Below are 5364 nucleotides of genomic sequence, written 5' to 3' on the forward strand. Positions count from 1 at the left end.
TGGCGGTGGATGAGGAGATACCCCTGACTCTGTAAAGTGCTTTGAGTGTCTAGAAAAGTGCTATATAAATGTAACAAGTTATTATTAATTAATGACGTCCTATTTTGTTGTTTGTAACAAAAATTACATTTACAAAAGTGATTTTATGTACAAATAGATTTATATACATATACACACTGTAAAAATTGCTGTAAAAATACAGGAATTTTCCTACAGTAAGGCATCGTTTTACGTAAATACAGTGGTATACTGTGAATGAGGATACATTTGAGGAACAATTTATTAATTGCAAGCTACTGTTTAATTTTACGGTATACAACAGTATTTTTTAAGTTTAGTCACATGGGCGAAGCTGTTGCTCAAGACAGCTCAGAACTCCTCAGAGCAAACCACGACACATCATTTTTTTCTCAGTCTGAGCAAAATTACAACGGATCAAGTTTCATCAGCAGTAACATTGCAGGTGTACAGTGATTAAAGAGCAACAGAAGAGTTCAAGAAGACGATTCACTCCGACTGTGTGCTGCCGGTATCACCAAACTGAATGACACATTCTTACATAGTGTTTTCCTCATCGTCTACTTAAGGTAAATGCAATTTAATTATTGTCAGTGTTACCCTGTTCATAGTATTTACAAAAATCTATAACTTTGTTATTTTATTTGCTAATAACAAGTCGATTTGTTTGATTGTCATGTCTACTGAAACAGCAAAGTTAGTTAGCTAATGTTAGCTTGTGTATTTGCAATTTATTACTTAGTATAATAATAATTTATTATTATTACAGAGGGACTGATATTCCGTGCTGATGTAGGTTTTGTTCATTATTATTTATTTATTTATATTTGCTATGACTGAGCACACATTTTTATTCATAATTTGTATATTATTGTCTATGTTCTGCAGATGTCAGCCACTGCAGCAGATGTTGAGCACATCCTGACCCTCCCCAATGGAATGACACGATGGTGCATAATTGATGACAGAATTTTCATTATGGTGAACTAACCCTTTAATTATAATAGTTTGTCAATATTCAATTCAAATCTTGTTTATTTGTATAGTGCTGTAACATATTCTTTTTAAAGTAGTTTTACAAAAAAAAAAATGCATTTTTCCACAATTTATAGTGATCTGTGTCAAAGTAATTTTTGGCAGAAATGTACAGTTCTAAGGTAATACAAATCATGCATTTAGTTAACACAATGTGTTCAGTTAATCTAAAACATGTTAAATTAATATTTACATGTTGTGATCATGATTATATAAGGAGCATTTAGCAGTTTTGTACATTGATTCAGAGTTGTTATAATTTTTCTCACAAAAGTCCTCACAGGGTGGGTGTCAGTCCTTCACAGGTATTGTTGTAATCAGAAATTAGATAATTTTCTCATAATTATGAAAAACAGGGGTCATGTCTAATCATGAGTAAACATCTTAGAGTAGTCTTAAGTGCAGCTGATTTTTACTTACCAAGTGTAATGCCAAGCCAGTAGAGGGAGCCTTCCTGTTTGGTGGCCATTTAAGCAGGGCCTAAACCAAACAGGCTTCGTGAAGTATTGTTTTGCTGTGCGGACTCTGCTGTGTTTGCTAAGCGTTTCTCTTGTTTCATTGCCTTGTTTTTTTCCACGGTTTTATTTTCATTGTCATAGTCATAGTTATTTTGCCATTGCCATGGTTTTGTCTTGCTTCATTGTCTTGTTTATTTTGATACTTTGGACTGCCCTCTTGGAGTTTGACCCATGCCTGTATTTACTGGATTACGCTTTTGTCTTGCTCTGGATATTACTGTTTGCTGGTGTTCGACCCTGCCCGTCTTGACTACGATCTGTAATAAAGCTCGCACTTGGATCTTACCACGCTATCGTTGAGTCCTGCATTACATCAAGCCTAATATCTCATATTTCTTTACTGCTTTTCAGGTGCTTCATTGGTTTGAACTATGAGAGAGGGACAAAGGACAGCCAGGTGAAGGTGGTATCCAAGAAGACGGGCAAACTTGCAACTGTAAATCCTCATGTGGCCACCCTCATGAAGAACCTTTTGGATTTCAAGTGGGGCTTTGTTCAGTAATGCAAAGTGAGAGTGTTGTGTTTTGCACCTCTACTAGATGTTCATGTGAACTCCACATCTTCTACAACCACATCTTCGTGCAAACTTACAGCATTCTGTTCTGCAACTACAGGTATGTGCCAAAAAAATCAGAATATCGAGGGATAGTCCATTTATTTCAATAATTTGTTTCAAAAAATGAAACTTGTATGTTATATTAGTTCACTACACACAGAGTGAAATATTTCGAGGCTTTCTTTGTTTCAGTTTTAATGATTACGGATTAAAGGAAAAAAAAAACACAAATCCAGTATTTTACAAAATTAGAATATTTCACGTGACCAATAAAAATGATCTTAAACACATGTTGGCCTTCTAAAAAAAAGTGTGTTAATGTACTGTATTATGTCCTCAGTACTTTGTTGGGCCTCCTTTTGCACTAATTCCAGCATCAAGGCGGCGTGGCATGGAGGCGATCAGCCTTTGACACAGTGTTATGGTAGCCAAAAGTTGCTTTCCTGTCAATTATGAACTATACCTGCTGGATTGACGGAAGAAAAGTCAAATCTTTTACATCAAATAGCTGGCAGGATAGACCAGGACTACCATCAGACCAGCTGTTTGCACGAAAGGTCGTGGAGGAGGAGACTAGTAAACAATACTTCCCAACATCTATGAATTCTTCTGTTTTTCCTGATTTGAGTCACCTTAAATCGGGGAAGCAGGGAAATATCCTATCACTAATTCCTGAGGGCCTCTTCAGCAACAAACCAGGTAGAACAGAGGTAATGCAGCATGAAATCCGCCTCTTATCACCTGGTCCAGTTCATCAGACATGCTGCAGAGTCCCTGCAAGGCTTATACCAGAGCTGAAAAATGAAGTAAATGTAATGCTGGAAAGGGGGGTGATTCAGGCATCAAGGAGCGAGTAGTCATGAAAATGCAGGTCCAAAAAACTCAAGACAAATCCAGAAGGTCAACCTCAAAGTTTTCCAGTAGTGCAAAAAGGTTTAACAGTAGTTCCAAAATGTAAATTCAGAAGGCATACAAAAGTAAACTTCACAGGAGTCCATTCAAAAAATAAAAAGTAAACACTTCCAAAATGTGATTCCCAAAGGTTCACAAAGTCAATCCAGAAGGTAAAAAGTTCATATAGAAAGTCCCTTAGTGACTTAAAGAGCAAATCAGAAATCAAAACAAAGGAACTATACCAGATGACCCAATGTCATTTTAGGATAAATCCATTAAGCAGAGCATGAGACTGAGCTACACTTGGTCATGGCATTAGAAACATGAGCAAAGTACTCAGGACAAAAGGTGCCTTAAATACACAAACAGAAATGACACATAGGTGTTAACTATCATATACTGTATAATGACAGAGACTAACCCCCCCAAAAAGCAGTGGGGACCTCTAGTGGCTAGAAATAAGTCCACAACCCTGACACTGGCATGCAACAAGTCAGTCATTGAAATAACCAGCATTGAAAGTTAACAAAGAAGAGGGAGAACAAGCACTAAGTCAGTAATTTGTTTGTGCATGTTGCAAAAGTGTATAACAACAATGGCGTCTACATAAGCACCTTTAGCAAAAAACAGAGTAAATCAGTCTGCGCTTTGTTTCCCGGCGGACCGAATATAAATGTGACACTCGCATCTCCCGGAAATCCGATCAAATTCAACTAATCAGATGACGACTTCGACATTCCTGAAGTGTTTCCAGTTAAGTGTACCATATCCATCAGACGTTTCGCCAACGTTCTGTGGGCGTGACGTCTGAGGCTGAGACTAAGGAGCGAGTGGTGCGGCCCTGTCGTCTAGGTGCCGAAAAAGGATGGCACACAAAGATTTTGTGTAGATTTCTTCAAGCTGAATGCTTATTCTGCCTTTGACCCTTACCCTTTGCCAAGGGTTGATTAGCTTGTAGAGCACCTGGGTAAAGCTTGAGCACATTAGGTTTATGCAAGGGTTACTTGCAGATATCATTGACGGATACTTCCAAGGGGCTAACTGCATTTAGGGTCCAAGTGGGCTTTATCATTTTCGGTTTATGCCGTTCGGCCTTCATAGGGCTGCAGCAACTTCTCAGAAGACAATGGACTCTGTACTGAAATGTACTGAGGACTTTGCAGCAGCCTACATTGTTGATGTGGGGGTTTACAGCTCGACATGGGAAGACCATCTGGACCACCTCCCCTTGACTTCTACTGGGCACGCTACGACAAAAGCTATTCTCTTCATTACATTTCACCTTCATCTAGATCTCACAAAGTTTCGTTATAATCTGAAATAATAAGTCTCTCACCTCAGAAAAACAAACTGTTCAGACTCCAGTCAGACGTTACAGTTTTTTTAATTGGTTACATATCAAAGACATTGTGACAGATATAAAATGGTAATGAACTTACAGGCATGCAACGTCCTATTTACATTGTCAATTAGTAAGTCATGAAATTATCAAAAAGTACTAATGCGTTACATAACTGGTACATGTGTTTGCTGTGAATGCACGCGACTGTTGTTGAAACCTTACCAAACTTACTTGTAATCGACATACTTCTGTTGAATATTTTCTTCATAAAAATGGTTTAGTGTCTTCCAAAAAGTTCTAAAATGTTAACATCTCAACCGTTTTCAGAAGAGGTAGCCCTAACTCTATATTAACTCTACAGCTTGAGCTCTTATTTATGAAAGTTTTGGCTTTTAATTATATCTTTATGTATAAATGAGAGGTTGTAGTAGCTTAGGTTTTGCTGGCAATTTGTCAGTGGGTTATTGGAAGAAGGGTAATTTATCAATCTTAAAATATGTGCAGTACTCTTAATCAGTGACATCACTTACAAGGAGTGCGAAATAACTGAGTTTAAAGTTCCAAGATTCCAACATTTCTAAAGGGAGCTGTTGACAGATGAAGGAAACATAGGTAAGCTGAGAAATCTCATTAAATCAATTCATATGCATTTTTTCCACAACATATTTGGCAATTATAACCACGCATCTGTTGTAATCTGTTAGATATTCAAACATCAGTGAGTCGTCAGTGAGTCAAAGCTGAATACTCAGCATCATTACTTCAGTCTTCAGTGTAACATGATCCTTTAGAAATCATTTCATTTGCTAATTTGCTGCTCAATAAATATTTCTGATTTGTATTTTGGTGTTAAAAACGTTAAAAATGAACATACAAAACTGCCAAATATAATCCATATATTGTAATCTTTGCCTTTAAGGGTAAGTTTGGTGATTTTTAACCAGCTTTGTACTATGATGGTATAACATGTCAACGAATAATGCTTACTCTTTCTTTGAGTT

The sequence above is a fragment of the Garra rufa genome, chromosome 7 (assembly GCF_049309525.1).
Source record: "Garra rufa chromosome 7, GarRuf1.0, whole genome shotgun sequence".
NCBI classification, from domain to species: Eukaryota; Metazoa; Chordata; class Actinopteri; order Cypriniformes; family Cyprinidae; genus Garra; species Garra rufa.